Raw genomic sequence first — 24011 nt, 5'->3', positions numbered from 1 at the left:
CACTCATAAGCTGTGAAATATGACAGAGAAACAAGTTTAAAGTAGAAACCCAAGAGTTTTGTGTCGTAGACCCCTTTGACAGTCCTTTGAAGCCCATGAGCCCTTTGTCAAAGTAATGTTTGACAAATGAATAAACTAAAATACTTTTTTACAAAAGAAACCTATTAAATTAAAATATAGCTATCAAAATACTTTTTAAACACATTCATGAAACCTGAGTTAAGAATTCCTGAGTTAAAATAAAAACAAAACTCCTGGTCAATTATATCTTGCATTAACTTAACTGTTCTCTAAATAGTTGCATGTTATCTTTTCCTTACGTCCTTTAGCTTTGTTCTCCTCAGGTTTGTCTTCATGGCTTTTGGTCTCTTCTACGTGAACTTGGACTTAGAATTTGGACAATTTTGGATTCGCGTGATAATTGCCTATTTAGAATTTCGTTTTCTTACTGAACATTATACATTCCCAATCCAAACCAGTTTTGTTGCTTTCTAGAATTACAAGAGTTTGATTTCTTCATTCTCCACAAAATGCCTTAGAACTTCCTTTCAAAAAGACCTACAGAATTTGATTTGCCTGATATGTATTGAGGTGTTTGTTTCAGGAACTTTATTTATTTATTTATTTTGTATTTGCCCAATGAATGTGAGGGAGAATTGGGAATGATAGATTAAGTTTAAAAAGTACTTGTTATTTAGAAAATGAAAATAAGAATTAAGGGGGAAAATCATCATTTAGGTCGGCATCTACCCTAAAGTTTTCCTAATTCACTCTGTTAGGCAACGTTAGTAGGTATACTAAATATTAAGTGCTTCATTTTAACTACTTCAGAAGCAAAGGATGTAGTAAAAAAGGGTCTAGTCACAGAAATGTTCATTGGTATTTCCCCTCTACACCATGCAAAAAAAGAAAGGTTTCTTTCATACACACTCCGAAAGATGCTTCTGACTGAAGTCTGTTAGTGATTCCAACATATAGCCTTAGATTGTAAACTCCTACAGGACAGAGATTGCAACAATGTAACTTATTTGGTATGGTGCCTAACAAATGCATGCTTAGCACATGACTTTACTGACAATTAACTTGAAGACGTCATCACATCTTTATTGAGTATATATGATCTAGTTTTTCCTTTTCCTCTGTGTGTGCATTGTGACTGCTCCCCATTCATCTTTAGCTTGAGTACCAGTTTTTGGCTGCTGAGTATAGAATAAAGTTTCTGTGAAACTTATAAGTAATTGAAAATGGGCAGACACATCCCTACCCCCACTCCTGGCCCATTTTATTTAATTTATTCAAGGGTGTAAATCATTGTTGGGATTTTACCCCCCAAAGCAGACAGAGTTCCTTTTTGGAAACAGAATGAAAATTAATCTATCATTCATGCTCATAGTTTGTTTTTTTTTTTTTTATCCTACTCTATGTTGATTTTAAAGTTCACCTTCAGGTTTACATTAGCAAAACTTACATCAATAAGTGTAAAACTTACCTTCAGCTGCACACTATTATGCTAAATACTGGTCACACTAATTCTTGAAACTATGTTAATGACTAGTATTTGCATATCCATATGATTCACAGTCTACTCCAGTTGATTAAACTTTCTGGACATGTTTTCAGGATCTGTCTGATTAGATATGAGTTATTTGTTGTCATAAAAATCAACAGTTATTTATTGCAGAGTTCTTCAAGTGATTTTCTGAATATTGCATATTCAATTGAGGTAAATCAGGTAACAATGCTGGGAAAAATCACTTAACCTTTTTGGGCCATAAGACTCTGAATAAAGTAGAAATAATAATACCTGATTTTCTTGAGACAGAAAATTAGAGCAAATGGCCTCTTAAACTTATTTTTACATTATTATTGTTTTTAAAAAAAAAATCTATTTTTGATGTGTAAGCAATTATGTTCTATTGAATGTCGAGGTTTTTTTGTATTTTAATAATAGGCTTAATATTCATCTGAATTATACTATTATGCTCTTACAAGTGGATGCTATTTAGATTCTGGGAAGTTGAAGACATTCAGTACTTTAGAAATGATCCTTGGGTTTTACTTGTTTGCATCTGAAAAGCCCAGAAGAGACAATAGTCTTGCCCCAGGGTACAATCTATCACTTGTTTGTTTTTTTATAAAACCTAGGCAGGAATCAGATATGGTAACTGGATGGTCACCTTACTGAAAGAAGATTTAACATACAGGAGAGGGTATACTTCTCCCACTCTCTTCCTGAAGGTTACAAAACTCAGAGTTTAGGATAGGTGGCACAGTGTCAGACTTATAGTCAAAGAGAATCGTCTTTCTGAGTTCAAATCTGGCCTCAGACCTTTATTAGCTATGTGACCCTGAGCAAGTAACTTAACTCTGTTTGTGTAAGTTTTAAAAAGAGCTAAAGATGGATAATGACCAACCACTCTAATATCTTTGCCAAAAAACAAAACAAAAACCCTCACATAGGGTCACAAAGAGTCAGACATGATTGAAACAGTTAAACAACAGCAAAAAACAACTGGACCTAAAAAACAGAACTGGAGAGATTTTTTTTTTAGGAAATCAAAGTTTTTCTGCACTGTCTCAGAGAACACAATTATACTCCATTTACAAAGAAAACTCTAGTAGCCCAGTAACAAAAGCAAAGTAACACCAAACTGAGCCTGAGTTTGGAAGTGGTAGAGACTTAGGCTTCCCATTGAAGAGTAAATCCAGGGAGTCAATGGTTTGGCCCATCCAGCAAAAATGCTGCCCCCTCTAAGGACCTAATAGAGTGTTTGAATGACCAGACTGGCTCAGCTAGCAGTTGTGGTTCTCTGTGAAGAACAAGTTCAGCCCATCAGTAAAGAAACTAATCTATCATAGTGACCTTGATGAAAACTCTTCAAAGAGAGAAAGACTACCAAGGTTCTGCTTTTTCAGAACTGCATATTATCTTGACCATGTTTTTCCTACACATGTACATCAGTACCCTTGTAATTTGTCTGTGTCCACTCTCTCCCCCTTGGTCTCTGTGTATATAGCTGTCAAAATTCATCACAGGTTTTGGGGGATAAGGAAGGTAAGAGTATTTTTCAACTATAGTTCTTGTTATTTGAGTAAATGTCTTTTCTAAGAGGTACCAGAGTCTCCTGGCTAATTGCTAACGGGAAGTACACAGATAGGGGCTTTAAGGTTAAAGTGGATTCTGTAGCTAACTACAGAATCCAAGGTGGCAGTTACCTTTTGGGTGAATGCACATTGGAGTAGTGGCCATAGAGAGGATGTTATATAATCTGTTTGAATTACAGATGAGATTCTAGATAGAGATGGGACACCTTATTTATTAAATATATTTTTATTGATATATTATGTTTTTATTTCATCTTGATTTCTTCAAGTTTAATTCCTAAAGCAAGCTAGGTCTTTTACTAAAGCTACCAAGGACTACAAATGTGTAAGAATAGTTGGTTCAGAACCCTAACATAACCAACAGTCTTCCTTCTTCCTCCTTTCTTCATCATGATGTTTCTCTTTTCTTTAGTTTACCTCATACAAAAACACTATCAGGTATAATCTTACAGTTATTCTCGCATCATATGGCCAGCCAAAGTTATACCACCTAGCAGTGTATTCACCCCTCTTGATGTCTCCATGATACTTAATAGTGTTGATTACTACTTCTTAGATATTCTCTCCTCTTTGTATTTTCATTAAATTGTGCTCTCTCTCCTCTCCTTCTCCCTCTCCCTCTCCCTCCCCCCCTCTCTCCCTCTCCCTCTCCCTCTCCCTTCTCCTCCCTCTACCCCTCCCTTCTCTCCCCCTCTCTCTTTCTCCTCCCTCCTCCTCTTAATTGTTTGACCTTGTCAGTCTCCTTTGCTGTATCCAAATCCATGTCCTGTATTCTGTATCTAGAGGTTGCTGGTAAATATTTAACAACTGACTCTCTGAGGAAAAAAATGTACCTATGACACACTTTTAGATTTCACCTTCATTTTTAATCTTTTTTCCAATGCTTTCTTAAGTCTATTTTATGGTTCTGTCATTCTTAGCTTACACCATATACAAATAATCAACAGGATAGATTTGGTTGTCTAAGCTGGTTTCAGCATACCCTTAAATTGTAGCTGTGGGTGTACCCCAAGGCTTTGTCATGGATCTTTTAAGGGTCCCTGGATCAATCTGTACTGACAGCTAAGGCAGACGAGCTAAGGATTCAAGGTTCTTCAAAGAGCCAGTAAAGAAAAACTACACCCTACTATCCTACCTAACTATCCTACCTAAGGATAAAATCTTGAGGACTTGAGTAAAAGCGCGTTCTGGATCTGTGTAATTTGCTGCATGAACTCTCTAAGCTTAAGCCCCCTGTGTTATTACTAACTTGGGGGAAGGGTATATTTTGTAGTTATGATTATTCTCTAGATCAGAAGATAAGCATGGCAGGAAGCATATCAACAGAGGCTTGTGAACCATAGTACTAGAAAAGATATCCCAACCCCTCAGGGCTATCCTAGAGGCCAGAGGGAATATAATATCTATTCTCTGGGGACCCAACTTGCCAGTGTGAGTAGGGGTTGGGATAGTAGGTTCATAGCATGAGTTACATTCTTACATATTTCACATTTACTTACTTTATAATGAAAACTAGCTTTATTTAAATGGAGATTTGCTTACTTTATAATTTACTTACTTTCAAGTGTAGAAATTTTGAATGCTGTTGATAAACTCACTTACCTTGGAAGTATATTTTCAAGGGCTATACACATAGATATTGAGGTTGATGCATGCGTTGGCAAAACTAACTTAGCATTTAGGAAAGTGTGGGAGAGAACAGGTATTAGACTGCCTACCAAACTGAAGATCTATAGAGCCATTGTACTGACCTCAATTGTTGTATGCCTGTGCAATCTGACAGTATAGCAACTTCATGTCAGGAAACTGAATTGCTTCCATTTGATTTGTCTTAGGAAGATTCTGAAGATCACCTTGCAAGATAAGATACTAGATACAGAGGATCTTTCTCAAACTGAACTGCTAAGTATTCAAACTCTGCTGTAGAGATCACAACTCTGATAGGCTGTCACATCGTTCGAATGCCAAATGTACATTTGCCTAAAAGAATATTCTGTGGAGAACTCACACAAGACAAAAAGAAGAAACAATACTGAACAATCTCAAGGTCTCTCTGAAGAACTTTGGAATTGATTGTGAGACATGGGAGACAATGGCAAAGGATCACACATCACAGAAGATACTGTGCTCTAGGAAAAAAGCATAATTGCAGTAGCTCAAAGAAAATATGAGATGGGTAAATCTGGAGATGTCTCCATCTCAAATGTTCCAACAAGCTATTTTGTGTCCAATGTGTGGCAGAGCCTTCCAACATCATACTAATCTGATCAGCCACAGTCAGACATAGTATATACTTTGATCCCCACATGCTGATGTCATTTTGGTCCTCAAGTACAAAGGACAACAAACCAACTTTATAATTTATGTGTACACACACGTGTGTGTGTATGTGTGTACATGTATAGATAGATAGATCGATAGATATTGATATCGATCGATCGATCTTATCTATCACCATTCTCCCTATAACAGAGGTTTCTTGAAGGCAGTGACTATTTCATTTTTTTTGTCTGTATGTCCCACAATGCTTCACATAATAATAGGTGATTAATAAATGCTAATTGATTGGTTGCGCAGTAACCACTGAAATACATTTTGACTGGTAATAATCTATTGAAGTATCTACTGATATAGTAAAGACTTAGAAGGCAATTGGGTGGGGAATGAAACCACTTCTTTCTCTCCACTTTGTTGGGAAGGAACAAGTTCTCCTGAATATAAAAAGGACTGATGATAATACTGTCCCATAATCGCTAAGATAGGATGTGTTCCTAATTCCTGTCTCTTTTTTTCTTATTCACTAAGTGCAGTGAGTAATTATATAATGCCATATGATTTCTTTATTAAATTATTTTTAAAATTAAATATTAAATTAAATTAAAATGTTAAATATTTACTAATTAGATGTAAATATTTTAAGTCATTTTTTACAATTTTGAGCTCCAAATTCTCTCCTTTCCTCCTGTCTTCCTCCCCCTTGAGAATGCAAACAATTTGATTATCAGCTATACATATGAAGTCATCCAAAACATATTTCCATATTAGCCATGGTGCAAAAAAAAGGTAGAAAAATATATTCTGCACTCTTCATTCAGACTTCATCACCTCTCTCTCTGGATAGCATATTTCATCTTGCATCTTTTGGAATTGTCTTGGATCACTATCTTAATCAGAGAAGTTAAGTCTTTCAGTTGGTCATCCCTACGATATTGCTGTTCCTATGTACAATATTTTACTAATTCTGCTCACTTCACATTGTATGAGTTCATATAAGTCTTGTCAAGTTTTCCTGAAATTATCATGCTCATTATTTCTTATAGCACAATAGTATTCCATCGCAATCATTTACCACACTTGTTCAGACATTCCCTAACTGATGAGCATCCCCTTGATTTCCATTTCTTTAGCACCACAAAAAGAAGTGCTATAAATATTTTTTTGTAAAAATAGGTCCTTTTCCCTTTCTTTGATCTCTTTTGAACACAGACCTACCAGTGGTATTGCTGGGTCAAAGGGTATGTGTCATATTATGTCTTTAATTAAATAATCTAGAGGCTTCATTCATTCTTCAGACTTGTCTAAGAGACTAAAAATTCCTTTGAAATTAGGGGGGAAAATGGCTTTATCATACCATAGGCAAAGAGAGAAGCACATATACTTGAGACACTAAAGGAAAATATATGTGTATATGTACATATATGCACATATAAACACACATATATGTACAAATGCATACGTGTGTATAATCTTCAAGACAGTAAAGATGCCTTTAGCGTCTCAAACTGAAGTGCGTTGTATAAAATTCATCCAGTGCCTCTACATTGTGCCTTTCTAAAAAAGGACTGTTATTGAATCAAGGTCAGGAAAATTAAGATGGGCTTACAATGATGTTCTACCACAATCACTATGGCAGTCTTGGTTTCTCAATTTTTTGGACTTATATTTTTATATGAAAAGTGACGAAAATCAGTAAGAATAGTTTTCCTTTGTATCTAGTGGAATCAGTCTCATAAATTTGATAGCCACAGCTTATAATCTACAGTCAGAATAGCAGGTTAAAGACTCAGCCCTTGATATTTATCTGTGTATGTCTGTGTGTATGTGTTTTAACCAGCCTCATGCTCATTCCTGTAGTACAAAGAGGCAAGACTAAAACATCAATAAAGGGTTAAAGTTCAGAAAAGTGTAACTGTACCACAACAAGTAAAAAAGAAGTTTAGGAATTTTAGTTCCTTTTAAATATTGTAACAGGAACAGCAAAGCCCTGCAGGAGTACCCATGGTTAATGCTGCTTTGCTCCCAGATGAGAGGCCAGAGCTGGAGCACCCATGTATTTGTTAGTAAAGACATATTCTCCTTCTTTACAGTGGGCCTTAAAAAAGGCTAAGAATCACAATAATTAAGAAAGGACCTGTTTCTTGCTGAGTTTGTATAATTTATTTATAACCCCTGTGTATGTTAACCCAAATGTAAATTCAGTGACAGCCTTTCACCTGGCACATTAACAGACCAATACATACTAAGTGCAAAGTCACACATTGCCAAGGCTGCTTTTTACACATCAGATATTCTTGGAAAAGTAGCCTGTAGAAGAAAAAAAAAATAAAGGAAAATGGTGCAAAAATAAAAACAAGTCAAAATTCTTGTGTGCACTCAAAGGTCAGTAGGGTATGCATTAGAGTGGTATAAAAAGAATCTTAAAACAATTTAATTTCATTTATCTTTTCAGTGATATCATTTGCCTAATTTTCCAGAATAGCCACTGAGGTAAGTTTTGTGGAGTCCTATTGTAGGATTTTAGGCAAATTGCTTAAATATGGAGCATACCATATTAGTAGATAAAGTCAGCTGCTGCCCAGTCGGCATAATTTCAGGAATGCTGGGAAGGAACTACTCAAAAGTATTTCCTTCATCTACCTTTTAACGCCTGAAACTCCATTACCAGGTAATGAAACCTTTCATTTTAGATAAGGCTTAAAGTGAAAATACCTTTGAGTATTATACGTAATTACATTGACACATTCACACTGAGGTATAAATGACTCATATCAGATTTTCTTCCAGTTAGCAGTCAACAAAGCCAGAGAATGCATTTGTCAGCACCCAGACAGTATAGAAAATGTCATCTCTTCTCTTCTTGAAACTATAACAACGAAAACTTGATTAAGCACCGACAAAAACAAAACAAAAATCTTTATGCCAGGGTAAAGAGAATTATCTAGTACATAAAATATTTTTACTCATTTAGTAACTTATCAACAAGTATTTTTAGGAAGCTAATATATACCAGACATTCTTGGCAGGTTCTAGATATACAAAACAAAAATTAAAGCATATGTGCCCTCAAAGGGTTCCATACTATGGAAGAGACAACTCATATGTAAATAGGTACATTTGTGAATGCAATTGATAAAAGTACCATTAATAAATGGACATTATTACAACATATAATACATACACATGTAAAACATACTTTTAAATTTAACCTTATTAACATTTTCTTAACCCTAGACAATAACAAAACAGTAAGTCAAGATTTGATTTAGAGTGTTTGCTGATTTCTGAGGTATAAACGTTCACTCTGAACATTTAGCATTTGGCTCTTCAACAAGTAGGAATTGGCTCCAGCCTACCTTTAAAGGTGTAAAACAGCATAGATTGCTGCATATGGCCAGGTTGGTTTTGATCAACTTTGTTGAAAGGCCCAGTCCTGCTGCCATTAAAGGTTTTTCTGTCCCCCATGCAGATTTTATTTCTGCGTATCATTCCTCTAACCTTACTGTTCTTTCCCCTCACCTTTAGTCCTGGATCTTTAAGACTCAGTATAAGCCAGAGTCACTTTAATTCAAATATACTTTACATTTATTAATCTGTCTTGTGAAATAGTTTCTCCCCTTAAGGTGCCTACATTCTCCTGTCTCTTCCCCAGACAGGTGGGGTAGGATGAACAGTGGCCAAGAGTAGGTAGTGATGAGGATTTGGGTAGGATAAAGAAAGAGAAAACTTGGAACCAGTCACTAGGTAGTAATATACAATGAATTATGTTCCAGGTACTTTTCTAAGTAAAGTAATGTGGAGATCCTAAAATGGGGTGCTAATTAATAGCATTGAATTTAACTACTGTGCAAATTCAGATTTACACATATCCTAAGGGTTAAAATGAAGTATCCTTACAATGTGACACAATGAGGCGATTTGTCAGGAAAGATGCATTTTGTGTACCCTATATAATATGTAAAGGAAGCTTCCTCAACAAGTATTCCCTCAAATAATGAAATCAAGTATCTGACTCTTTTTCTCATCTTTGGACAAAACAACTTGTGATTACTCCTGTAGACACTTATCAGGAATAATAATATAGTAATTAATGGAAGAGGGAAGAGAACCTAGTACAAAAACTGTACGAAAACATAGCCTAAATAAGACCTCCTTATTGTATGCCTTCCAACTGTAAGACAACATGAAACGGAATGACTTAGAGATTTCGTCTTGGTACTTGTCACTTCCCTTTCAAGTCTGTAGTTCAAATGCAAGCATATGTGGTTATAGCACTGAGTATCTAAGGACTCTAAGGGCTTTAGGGAAGTCCAGGTCCACATGTAAAACAGATCTATGAGTTTGGTTCCTTATGGTGGCGGTAGGTAGGGATTTTATGAGCGCATGCACAAACATTTTAAATTGGAGAAATTTCAATCAGCCAATTAGAATGGGCATGCTTTGGCAGTTCTGTTTTTATTTTTTTGCAACATTACCTTAGAGGCAACAAGTTATAGTTGAAAGAGCATTAGATAAAAAATTAGGTTGGTTTAAAATCCTGGTTATTTCACAAACTTGGGCATGAAGGTAAGTAATGTAGTGGATAGCACACCAGACCTGGAGTCAGGAAGACTTATCTTCCTGACTTCAAATCTAACCTTAGACACTAGCTGTGTAACCCTAGAAAAGTTACTTTAATCTCTCTGCCTCAGTTTCCTCATCTGTAAAATGAGCTGGAAAAAAGAAATGCAAATCACTGCAGTATCTTTGCCACAAAAACCCCAAACGGGGTCACAAAGAGTCAGACCTGACTGAAAATAACTGAATAACAACATTTCATGAACTAGGCCCTATGACCTAGCCTAGAACAAGTCACTTAACCTCTGGAGGTCTTAGTTTTCTCATCTAAAACATGAGGGGATAAGACTGGATGACCTCCAACACAATAAGTCTTAGCTTCCTCTTCTGTAAAAGGAGTCAGCTGGCCTAGCTGAGCTCAAACAATTAATGATAAGAGTTAGCACTCATTGAAAACACTAAAGATAATCATGTGGCAGAAGAAATAACAAATGTGTGTTTACCCAATAGCTGCCTTATAGTATTACCTTGTTTATTTTCCACTAACCTGTTTAATCTTACCTCTTTCCTATGTGTACATTTCCTATAATGTAGTGTTGATCAAAATATATTCTTTTATTCTTATGGGCTGCTACAAAGAACCTTTTAAGTCTTTATTCTTTCTGTCATCCCTGTTCTCCCAGATTCTGTATTATACAACTTTACTTCTCTTGCCCATTTTTCATAGTCATTTTATGAAGTAGATTTTGAATTCCCTTTCTTTGTTTTTCACTTTTTCTATATACTGTAAATCCATTTTTTGAATCTCTCTCCTGACCTGTTCCCTTGCTTTTCACACTCTCCGATAATAAGGGGTTTTGAGTTGCTACACCTGCTCCTCCATTTCCCAATCTCTGTTTCCCTTCCTAGCCCCTTCATCATAATGGTGTTGAGCAGTTCAGAAGGCAATTACATGGGCTTAAGATCTCATGAGACAGCACTTCTCACATTTTTCCAACACCCCAGAAACAGATACAGTACTGTTTTCATATCTATATACTTTAACAGAGGAGTTATGTTTTACTAGCTGTAGAAGGAACTTGAATGGGAAAGGATTTTGAAACAACATTAAAAAAAAGTAACCTCTCATTCCTGGTGCTTTTGTCATTGATTCTACCTCCTCTACAAGCTACATTCTGCTGACATTTCAGTTACACTTTATAACAATTACATTTTCATATCCATCCAATAGCTATCATGTGTAATGTACTTGGCTCGGCCCTGAAGGAATATGAAGATGATGATGATGATGATAGAATTTACACAGTGCTTTAAGGTTTACAAAGATTTTTCAAACATCTCATTTTATCCTCATAACACTTTAGGTGGGTATGTGTGTTTTCTCTATTTTACAGATGAGGAAACTGCAGCAGACAGAGGTTAAGTGACTGGCCCAAGGTTGCACTACCCAGCCACCTCTGTGCTGACTCTTCTAGGGTGTTGCTGGTGCACTGAGAATGACAGCCTTGATGATTTACTTTTAGCTCCTTGTTATGTAGGGATCATTACTAGAAGGAAGCCTAACACAGGATGTTCTACATCTCTGTGTGGGTGAATGGTATTTATTTATTTGTTTGATTTTTGTAACTGGTTGAAACTGTCTTGAAGAAGAAGGAATGACCAAAGAAATGATATCGTCTGTCACCTTTACTGTAATCCACAATAGCTATTGAAATCATATTCTTTTGAAACTGGGTGATATCAAGTAAGAAACAAGAACCAAAGACTTCTGTATCTAGAAGGTAGTACTCTTTTAAAGTGGTGATACACAACAGATTACTAGAGTGCAGGCTAATGATATCGTATGAATGGTGGTACATCCTGAATATTAGCATTCTATGTTTGCTATAACATTCCTATTTTGAATGGTCCTTGAACACACCCATCATTATTTAAAGGCCTTTCCTCAATGTAACTAAAATGTAGTTATTATTATTATAGACAATTTTAGATAAAAACAATGGTCTTTAGCTTCTTGCTAGTCAAAGGTTCTTTGAGTATTACTAGGATGGCTACACATAAAATATATGCAGACAAAATAAATTGTTTTTCTTTTACAAACCCTGGAGAACAGATGAACTTTTTCAAGTTGAAAAAAAGATAATCACTCACATTAGAGGAGAAAACTGAGAGTTTTAGGATGATGTTTTTTGCACCTTATGTCTGATATCACATTGTTTTGTACTTCCTCAGGGTACAGGGAATGGGATTCCTTAGCAACAGTGTAAATACAGGATGAATGTAATGAAAAATGAGTACCATGTGCATACTAACATCCAAATAATAGCTTTATCATTAAGAACTGGTCTTCTCCAGTAGTAATTAGAGTTAGATTGCTAGACAGCTCATTCAATTGCTAGGGTCTCTTAAGGCTTAAGGTGAAGAGTCAGCATAAAAACAATCCAGTTTGAGTTCAGAGGGAAAATGGCTAGCAACAGAGGCATAGCATAATGTATCTAGTCACTTGGTAGATATGGACAACTTCAAGGCTGCAAGCTTTTATTAAGAGCACGCTGTATCGTAGAAGTTGTGTTAGGCATGGGAGACACAAACACAAACATGAAATATCCCCTGTTCTAAAGGAATTTACTTTCCATCAAGGGAAATAGCACGTACATATATAAGCATAGATACACCACCTACAAAATAAATACAACATAATTTGTAAGTGAGGTCACGTTAATTAATATCAATCAGTCTTCCTTTATTAAGCATCTTCTATGTGCCAGCTATATGAAAGTAGGAGGTAGAGAATTGGCTGTGGAACCAGGAAAATGATTTCTGATTCTGCCTCTGATACATGTGGGTTATGTGAGTATGAAAAGTCACCTATGCTCTCAATGTTCTAGGCCAGAGGTGGGGAACCTGTGGCCTTGGAGTCACATGTAGTCCTCTAGGTCCTCAAAGGCAGCCCTTTGACTGAATCCATGGATCCAAGGGCTTCACTTCAGGACCTAGAGGGTCACATGTGGCCTAGAGACTGCAGGTTCCCCTCCATGCTCTAGCAATTCTCTAAGACTATGTGTTATAGAGAAGATGCCAACCTATATTGGTAGGGGGAGTTCCTCATTTGGAATTCCCTATACTAGAGAAAACACGGCTCTAGGCTCTTTATCTATGCCTGTCTGGTAAGTACTATGCTCAGCTCTGAAGATATAAAAGTAAAAATAAAATAGTCCTTGCCCTCAAAGAGTTTATATTCTCATGGAGGGAATAACAAGTACATATGTAGGAATATGTCTATAAGCAGAAACAAGATAACCTTGGATGGGAAAGCCTTTGGAGCTGAGGAGACCAGGAAGGAACTTCTGGGGGAGGTAAAACTTGGACTCAGTTTTGAAGGAAGTCAGGAAGTTGAAGAGGGAGAAGCCAGGAGGGAATAGGATTCTAGTCCTGAGGTTCAGTCAGTATCCATCCAAGGAATGAGATGAAAGATGAAGTGTCAAGTGTGAAGAACAGCTGGCAGGTCAATACAGCTGGACTATAGTACACTGAGGAGAGGAATGTGTAAGGATAATGGAGAGTTAGGAAAAGGAGTAAAGAACTTTTAACAGAGGAATTTTTATTTGATTCAGGAGCTAATAAGGAGATATTGGAGTTCTTTGTGTAGAGAGATAACATGGACAGAGAGGCACTTTTGAAAAAAATCACTGGCGCCTGTGAGGAGGATGGATTCCAGTGGTATGAAGCTTAAAGTAGAGATAATAATTAGGAAACTACAACAATTCTCCAGGTAAGAGATGAAGGTTTAAACTAGAGTAATGACTGTAGGAGGCAACGGGAGGCATTTGTTAAAGGTGTTTGTGAAGAAAGACATGCAAGAATTGTTAATTGATTGGATATGCGAGGTGAGTAAGAATAAGTAATTAAAGATGACACTTGTTATGTATGAACCTCGATGAATGGAAGGATAGTGGTCCCAAGAGGTGTAGATTTGGGGAAAAGGTTCTGAGGACTCAGGAAAGGACTTATATAGTAGGAGTCTCTTGAACTTATCCTCAAAGAAATGTAGAATTTTCAAGAAGTAGAAAAATGAAATGTTTGCATTTAAGGCTTGGGGGTTTGGGGGTAAGAGGGGAGGGGACTGTTGTAACCTGTGAGAAGGAGCAGAGGAACAGCCAGAATGTGTACCACATTCTTGGACCACAGAGCATGTGAAAGGGATAACACTCAGTAAAGCTGGAAAGGTAGGGTCACACAAAGTAGCTTTCTCTTTATCCTGGGCTAATAGAGAGCTACTACAAGAAGTAAAACTGGTTGACTACTGCAGTATAGTCCCAGACACACAACAGGTGCTGAATATTTGATGGATTGAATTCAAGGCAGACTCACTTTCATTATATGACACTTTTATTGTACATCTCTCATTTACGTCTTGGAGGAAGAAATGGTATCTTTGCCAAGAAAACCCTAAATGGGGCCACAAAGAGTCAAACATGACTGAAAAATGACTGAACAACAATATGTGTGTCTATAAATGATCACGAACAAAGGCACGCAATCATAGATTTAGGGCTGGAAGAGATCTTGGAAGTCATCTACTTCAACATTTTCATTTTAAAGATGAGGAAACTGAGGCACAGTGAGTTTTGGGGACTTGTAACAAGTCATGCCGTTAGCTAATGTTTGTATTCATTATCTCATTGCAAGAGAGTGGAGGAGAGTTCTTATTACAACATCTAACTTAAATCCACTATTCTAAAAAAAAAATGGGTGACAGCTAAGGAATCATCTGTAAACTATTGATAAATGATACAGTTTACACTTTTTCATACTTTGAAGAACAAAGAAAGGAATTAAGGGAGTTGAATCCCCTTTATAGTGAGTTATATAGGCAGAGTTTGCACCATTGCTCAGAGAAATATGGGACATATGTTATAGTAGCCAACACTGAACCTTTTCAATGGATAAATAAAGGAGAGAGATTAGGACTGTTCATCTTTCAACAATATTAAAAATCACTGTGTAGGAAAAAATGAGTGTAGTCTTTTAACAACAGCAAAGGAAAGAGATGATCTCTGAGGTCTCTCCCAGTGATGATAAATCCTAGGATACTACGATTTCTTCAGTTAACCCACAAGATTTGTTAATGACCTTCAAATGGGATAATGTTTATTTTGATCATCTCCATGAATACATCAGGAACAACAGCAAAAAAACATTTTCTAGTTTGGCCCATGCTAACACTCTAACTCCTTTAAATTAAGGTAGAATTTCTGATTTTGGGGGAGGGGGATCCTTGAAGCAGATCTCTTGAGCGTGCTCAACTGAAAGCATGCTTCTTTGGATCCATCCATTTGAAATGAACCGTTTCTCATGTACAACTGTTAATGATTTTAGGAGCTACTTCTCTGAGAGATAACACAATATCATTAGAGTCCACACTCAGCTTGACTGCTTCAAACCACAGCAGGCAGGCCTAGGAAATCTATGTTATTTTTCTTATTCAATAAGCCAGGATCCAGGCTTCAGAAAGTTTCTTCTGGGCACCTGTTTCAGATATTTTGCCTTTTGCCTTCTACCTCTTAATTCCTTCTTTCTAACTTCTCTCCCAGCACTTTTCGATTAAGAAATTATTCACTTTGAACACAATGTGGCCAATTTCCAATCTGAGTTATGGGTGCGTCAGAAGTGATGAGGAAGGAGGCCCTCCACAGCACTCCTAAACCAATTTATCTCACCTGGAAGAATTATGTCACATCAGCAACTTCACAGGCTCCTGGGCTGTGTTCTAAGAATAATGCTGCAATTTATGAACCAAAGCTCCTTTTATTGTGTATGTTTTTAGCTGCTTCCCTCCCTCCTCTTCTAAACCTCAGCCAAATGAAAATTATCCCCCAGACTTAGAAATGAGGCTACCTCAGAAAAAGAAATGTGGTCATCTCTTAAGTAACTGCTCAGCAACATTTCTCAGCAGTTCAGGACAGGAAATAATATTGCACTGTATTCATATAGTACCTTCCCCAGATTACTTTGCTAATATCTAATTTATCCTCAAGATATGCCTAAAAGAATAAAAGGAGAGGATGTGGAAGACTGTTAATATCTGTATTTTATAGAAGTGGTAAGAAGAGCAGAGAGAAGTTCAGTGACTTGCCCAGGGGCAGTGTGTGGAACAAGTGGGATAGAACCTACACCCTTCATTTCAGTTCAGTTGTCTGTCCACCAGACCATGTAACACTTTGAAAGAACACACTTCTCAATCTGTGGGGCTTCTACTGAGCACCCTGTCTACACAGCACATTTCTGGACTCTGTAAAAACAACATACTTAAAAGACCAAAGGCATTTGCCCTAAGAGGAATATATAACCTCAAACTTTATTTGGATAATGTTAGAACATTTTGTTTGCCAGTAGAGTAGGCTATAACTTCGGTTAGTTATGACTTTTTCAGGCTGATTTCTCATCATTAAAATCATCATTTTGACATTTACTTATCATGTTTTGGACATCATGTTAAGTATGAAGGACATGAATGAGTATAAGAAAGGCTATCTATACCCCCTGAAGTTATGAATCTAATTAACAGGACAGAAAACGGCATGTCTCAAGCCAACTCTTTGTCCTTCCACCTCCATGAAGTTTTGTTGAACCTCCATAGAATTAAACACTCATTCTCTGCTTTGACCTCCTACAGTTTTATTATCTAAATCATTTATTTGTCACTTTCTTTTTTTGGGAGGGGCATAGAAGGCAGACTTTTTTCTTCCTCCCTTCCTTCCTTCCTTCCTTCCTTCCTTCCTTCCTTCCTTCCTTCCTTCCTTCCTTCCTTCCTCTTTTGCTCTATCTTTTTGTTCTTTCCTCCCTCCCTCCATTTACCACAGTTACCATTTCCACATTTATTTTGTGTTTCAACTCCCTGTTAGCCATTTTTCCCAATGGCTAACCCAACTTTTCCCAATACAAAAGTTGTTTTCCTTGTTAGGGAAACAAAAGCTGAAATAAGTTATTTACATATCTGTTTTCTCTGCATAGTCTAGTGTCCTTGACCTAAGTCTCCTGAACATTTATCTTACCTTCCTCTCATGCTATTGTCCTTAGTATCTATCACTAGCCTCAGTTTATTTTCACATTTAATGTCCATGTAGCTGTTCTTACAGGACAGTGTCATTCTTTTGCAGGTATTCGCAAATATTTGTTCTTTTTTTCCCATATACATCTTTTCTACAGAACCATAGGAACTAGTTTCCTCTGGATGCACATGATTTCTTTAGAGTTTCTTCCTCATTGGCAGTTAGGCAGTTCAGTAGACAGTTTCGGGTCTTGAGTTCAAATCCAGCCTCACTTACCCTGTATCTGCGTCAATTTCCTCAGGTGTAAAATGAGGATACTAATAGCACCTACCTCTCAAGGCTGTTACATAGCAAGTGAGATTGTATTTCTAAAGTGATCAGCACAGCAACTGTCACATAGTATATAATTAATAAATGTTTGTTCCCTCCCTCCCTAGTGGAAATCATTTGTATTAGCATCATCAAAATTTCATTCTTGAGCACTTCCCATAAGTTTTAGTCTAACTTCTCCTAAAGAATTTTAAGGTGGAGGTGGAGCCAAGATAGCAAAGTAGAAGGACAGACCTGTAGAAGTTTTCCACCCACAGCCCATAAAATACCTGTAAAAAATGACTCTAAAAAATTCTAGAGCAGCAGAAGCCACAAAATGACGTGAAAAAGATTTTCAGCCCAAGACAGCCTGGAAGGCCGATAAGAAAGATCTATCATACTAGGCTTGGAGCTGAGCACAGCCCAGCGTTGGCCACATGGCGTGGTAGGGACGGGACCAGAATACCCTTCAAGGTGCAGAATCACAGGCAGCAGCAGTGGTTCCCAGATTTCTCACCCCACAAATGCCAAAGACAGGTCCAAAGGTCAGTGAGAAAGCTCTTTCATCTGGGTGAGAAGGGAGCAGGGTCCTGCCCTAGCCATGGCCCCTTTTGGAGCTCTCAGTCTAAAGACCCTGGGGGAATTGCACCCCTGATCTGGATCTCAGCCCCAAGTGGTGGTCCTGGAGTGAGGAAGAGCACTGATTGGTGGATATGGTAGAAGATCTGAACAAGGAATTCTACTCATAGATCCTAGGCAGAAAAACTTGTGGTTGCTTCCAGACCAGAGCACAGGCCAGGAGAGAAGTAAACTCCTCCCCCTTAATTGTACTACCTTGGAGGAACTGAGAACTTACAGGTCCCTAGAATATACCCTCCTTTTGACAAAGGACTCAAAAGTTGAGTAACTAGCTGGGAAAATGCACAAAAAAAAGGGGGAAAAAATAAGACTATAGAAGGTTACTTTCTTGGTGAACAGGTATTTTCTTCCATTGTTTTGAATGAGAAGGAAGAATGCATACCATCAGAGGAAGACATAAAAAGTCAAGGCTTCTGCATCCAAAACCTCCAAAATAAATATGCAAATGGTCTTAGGCCATGGAAGAGTTCAAAAATTATTTTGAAAATCAAGTAAGAGATGGGGAGGGAAAATTGGTAAGAGAAATGAGAATGATGCGAGAAAATCATGAAAAGCAAGTTAACAGCTTGCTAGAGGAGACCCAAAAAAATCTGAAGAAAATAACACCTTTAAAAATAAACCAACTCAAATGGCAAAAGAGGTCCAAAAAAGCCAGTGAGGAGAAGATTGCTTTAAAAAAGCAGAATTAATGAAATGGAAAAGGAAGTTCAAAAGCTTACAGAAGAAAATAGTTATTTGAAAATTAGAATGAAGCAGATAGAAGCTAATGAATTCATGAGAAACCAAGAAATTGCAAAACAAAGCCAAAAGAATGAAAAAATAGAAGACAATGTGAAATATCTCACTGGCAAAACAACTGATGTGGAAAATAGATCCAGGACATACAATTTTAAAATTATGAGACTACCTGAGAGCCATGATTAAAAAAAAAAAAAGAGAATCAAAGGGCTTGGAATATGATATTCCAGAAGTCAAAGAAGCTAGGATTCAAACCGAGAATCACCTGCCCAGCAAAACTGAGTATAATACTTCAGGGGGAAAAAATCATCATTCAATGAAATAGAGGACCTTCAAGCATTCTTGATGAAAAGACCAGAACTGAATAGAAAATTTGACTTTCAAACACAAGAGCTAAGAGAAGGATGAAAAGGTAAACAGGAAAGATAAATCATAAGGGACTTACTAAAGTTGAACTGTTTACATTCCTTCATGGAAAGATAACATTTGAACTCTTAAAACTTTTCTCAGTATTTGGATATATAGACAGAGGACACAAGGTGAGTTGAATAGGAAGGGATATTAGATAAAAAAATAAAATTAAGAAGTAAGAAAGGAATATATTGGGAGGAGAAAAAGGAGAAATGGAATGGGGCAAATTATCTTTCATAAAAGAGATAAGAAAAAGGTTTTTCAATGGAGGGAAAAAGGGGGGAGGTGAGAGGGAAAAAGTGAAACTTATTCTCATCATATTTGGTTTCAGGAAGGAACAACATGCATGCTCAATTTGGTATGAAAACTATCTTACTCTACAGGAAAGTAGGGGAGAAGTGAATAAATGGGGTGGGGGAGATGATAGAAGGGAGGGTAAATGAGAGGAGGGAGTAATTAGAAGTAAACACTTTTTGGGAAGGACTAGGTCAAAAGAGAGAATAGAACAAATAGGGGGCAGGATAGCATATAGGGAAATATAGTTAGTCTTTCACAACATGACTATTTGGAAGTCTTTTGCAAAACTACACATATGTAGCCTATGTTGAATTGCTTGCCTTTTCAGTTGGGATGAATGGGGAGGGAGGAAGGAAGAGAAGTTGGAACTCAAAGTTTTAGGAAAGAATGTTTTTACATGCAACTGCCCTAGAGGAAAAGAGACAAGATGAGGATAAGGGAAGGGAAGGGTGTGATAGAAAGGAGGGCAGACTGGGAGAAAGGGTAATCAGAATGCCAGTGTCTAGGGGTGGGAGGAGAGGAGAGATGGGGAGAAAGTTTAGAACTCAAAATCTTGTGGAAATGAATGTTAAAAACTAAAAATAAATAAATAAAATTTAAAAAAGAATTTTAATGCACTGGATATGTTTTTACCAAGTTCCTGACATTCAGTGGTTCAACAAGATTTTATTAAGCACTTATAATATACTGCTGCATATCTGAAGAAACAAAGATAAAACTTAAACAGTTTTGGCCGCTCAAGGATCCTAGTTTCCCCTAGGAGGTTACAAAATGCCCAAAGATAAATAAATATAAAATAATTTCAGAAGGATTCAGTGCTCCTTGGGATAGCACTAACTTTAAGGAGGGAGAGTAATCAGGACAAGCTTCAAAGAGGTTCTGACAGCTAGGTCAAGCACTGAAGGGCCTAGAGATTCTGGTAGGCTGAAATAAGGAAGAATTTCCTTCTAGGCATGAGAGTCTCTCTCTGTATAAAAGCACAAAAATGAGAGAGGAAATGACAGATTCAGGGCGCTGATCATTGACTTGGAGCACCGAGTATATGAAGGAAAGTAATATGAAATAAGCCTGAAAAGGGAGATAGGTCCCACATTGTGGAGAGCTTTCAGTACTGGGCTGGTTACTTTATATATTGTAGTAGAGACAATAAAGAGTCAGTCACTGACGATTTTTGAACATGGAAGTTAACATGGTCAGATACACATTTTAAGAATATCTACTTGGAAGCTGTGTAGAGGATTGATTAGAAAAGGGAAACCTTGAAATATTGGAATGGAAGAGATCAATTATAAGGCTGCTGTAATAGTTCAGGAGGGAGGTGAAGAAGGCATGAATTAAGCCAGGAGATATATGAATGACAAAGAGGGAACTGAGAGAAATGTTATGCAGGTAGAATCAGTAAGGTTTAGCAAATCATTAGGTCTGTGGGTGGGAGAGTAGAAAGAGTAGAAGATGAGGTCAGAAATCTGGGGTACTGAAAGGGTGGTGGTATCCTCATTATAAATGGTAAGTTTGGTCTATGGGTGGTTGCATGGCTAGGAGAAGACAATGGGTCTATTTTTTTTTTTTTAATTTGAGAAGCCAATGGGAATTGTAGGTATGGACTTGGAGTTAGAAGGATGTGGATTCAGATCTTATCTTTGGCATGAGCTGTGTAATCCTGGGCAAGTTATTTATTCTTCCTGTGACTCACTTAGTTTCTCATCTGTAAACCTAAGATATATCTACCTATATCTAGTAGGCAATTGCAAGTGTGGAAATGGAGTTCATAAGCAATATTAAGGTCAGATATATGAATATATGTACAGATATAGTAATATAGATATATTTATGCAAATATAATTTCTTTCCTTCTTCCCTTTCCTTCCTTCCTTCTTTCCTTTCCCCTTTCTTATTCTCTTTCTCTCTCTCTGTCTCTTTCTCTCCCTGTCTCTTTCTCTCTATCTTTCAAATGGTAACAATAGGTTTTTTTCTCAGAAGAGTGTTGTAAATACTGTATTTATTTGTTTGAGGAAAATACCCCAGAGAAACATTCATTTCTTCTTTAGCAAATAAATAATGTTGCCTAATTGGAGCCTCCATCAGTGTAGAAGACCCAGCTTATGTCCAGCACAGGTGTTCTGTCTGCTTCTTTTCCCTGCACCTGTTACTGTGCTTGATGTGGTTTTACTAAGAGCTAGAAATAGGGCAAGTCTGAAAGAGAAGCTTATTTAGAGGAAATATGAGAAAGTAAATTTAAAAGTGTCAAGTCTGAAGTTGGAATGGGAAATTCAGGTGAAAAGTCAATTTGAGACCTAAGAACAAAGTTCAGGGAAGAGGACTGAAACAGCATACCTGAAATATGGGTGAGAGTTGAAGACACAAGATTGGAAGAGATCTATAATATAACAGAGAGAAGGCACACTGTCATTCAATGGGCAAAAAGATTCCACAATGGACATTTAACAAACTTTAAAAAATTATGTTAGTTGAGTTGAAGAGAAGCCAGTGAAAGGGACAAAGGGACAAAGGGTATCCTGAAAAGTGAGGGGGATCAGTGTTCACTGAAATATTTGGTCTTTAGAAAAACCCTGGGATGTAAATTCTCTTATTATTCCCAATCACAGAAAAAGTAATCAAACCTGAAAGAGGCTAGTGTCTTGCCCAGGATCACACAAGATATGTGTTTGAGACAGTATTCACATATAGACCTTTGAGTTCAGAATTCTATTTACTACTCACCTAGGTGCTGCCAATTTTGTTAAATGAGGTATTTCTCCTAAATGACCCATTAACTCTTCTAGCTGTAAGCTTATATCTATTGAATCACAGATCCTGCTAGTGTTTTGAATACACCTCCAAGAATTACTGGCTCACATCTCAGATTCTTTGCTTGTAATTCAATTCACCAGCCATTAAAAAGTTCAAACTGTTTCAGGCGTTCTGCTAGAACTAAAGATAAAATAAAGAACAAAATGTCCTTCTTGACCTCATTGAGCTTATGTTCTAGTGGGAGGAAAATATATATGCATGGATAAACGGAGAGACAGGGAAAGAGACAGACAAAGACAGGAACAAAGACAGGAACAAAGACAGACAGAAATACCAAAATAATTAAGCTGAGGGGGTATGGGGAAACAGATTACTAACAAAGAACTGGAGCACATCAAGAAAAATCTCATGTAGGAGGTGGCACCCACGGAGCCTTGAAACAAGTGAGGGATTTCAAGAGGTAGAGGTTCAGAGAGGAAGCACATTCTGGGCATAGGGGAGCCAAGTTCTATTCATCTCTTTACCTCCTTCTCTTGAATCCTCTGCTAGTGGATATGTCTTTGGGTCTTAAAGACATCCTTAGAATTCACACTAGTTTGACCTGCGATTCTTATCTTCCACTTTGGAAAAACAAAAGCAAATTTCCAGCATCCTCTGCAGGTCCTCAGAAAAATCTTTAGGTGCTATGTTTTAAGACATTTGCTAAAAGATTGGGAAATGTCATTGCTTATAAATGTAATCGCATCTAAGAACAAGGTACTGGTGGCATGCTTAGCTGATAAGCCTATGTGAAGTCCCATAGGTTTGGACTTCTTGAAGTGGTGATCAATGAGAGGAAAGAAAAACTAGAAAATGTAACAACTGAGTTTCCTGCATTGTGTCAATATCAAGGAGAAGATAAAAAAGTCACTTATCAACAATTCAGGGATTTTTTTTCTTTGCCATAAGCAAAAACACTTTTTCTATGTCATAGAAAAAGAGGAGCTGAGGATGAAAGGCCACTGTGCACATACTGCACATTTTCCAAGTCTAAATTTTCCCCCACCTGATAAGTCAAGTGTCAGTCAAGACAGAAGGAACTAGAGATAAAGGAGGTTGTCAGAAGTCTGGCAATACTCATTCGTTTTTCCATCTACCCCCCTCTTTTAACTAACTTGCTTTCTTTTCTCTTTCTTAAGAAAAAGAAAACGAATTGTGTTTACATGTGCTGTCAAAAAAAGAAGACAGTATGAGGGGAGAACTTTGAGACTATTGCTGGGAAGAAAAGGCTGTGAGATGCTTTCATGAGGAAAAAGATATCAGAGAAAGCAGCCTGGTGGACACAGGACAGGAATAAAGCCAGGCACATTGGGCTCTAATTTTGCTCCTGCACTGAGTGATGGGGTCATATAGGGCAAGCTGTTCAACTGCCACTTACTTTAATTAGATATAAAGGAGACAAAGCTTGATTCCAGTTAAGATTGCAGAATGAAAGATTTAAGAAGAGGCCAGGTTTCCTACATGTGCTCCAGACATAATATAAAGAAGCACTGGATTGAAAAATAACCAAGAAATTCAAAGAGAAACATCAGTTAGCTCTTTATCCAGCCCAAGATTTTATGAAGAGGATAGCAGAAGTTGAAAATGCTTCAAGAACTTCAAGACTTGTCCTCCCAGGAAAGCCAGAAAAGGTCAAATAAACAGCCTAAAAATCCTTCAGGAGCATATGAACTAGAGACCCCATAGGGGACAGGAGCTCACAACAGTACCTGGACTTGGGAGGCCCAGCAGTGGGAAGAGGAGAGGTAAAGTCTGGGAGAGAATAATCAAAGACAAAACAAACCTACTTCAAGGGGTGGATCTTGAGTAGGCATTTCAAAAGAAAGGTCAATAATC

This window comes from Notamacropus eugenii, chromosome 4 (genome assembly GCF_028372415.1).
Source record: "Notamacropus eugenii isolate mMacEug1 chromosome 4, mMacEug1.pri_v2, whole genome shotgun sequence".
In the NCBI taxonomy this organism is placed as follows: Eukaryota; Metazoa; Chordata; class Mammalia; order Diprotodontia; family Macropodidae; genus Notamacropus; species Notamacropus eugenii.
Note: the sequence above shows the minus strand (reverse complement) of the source record.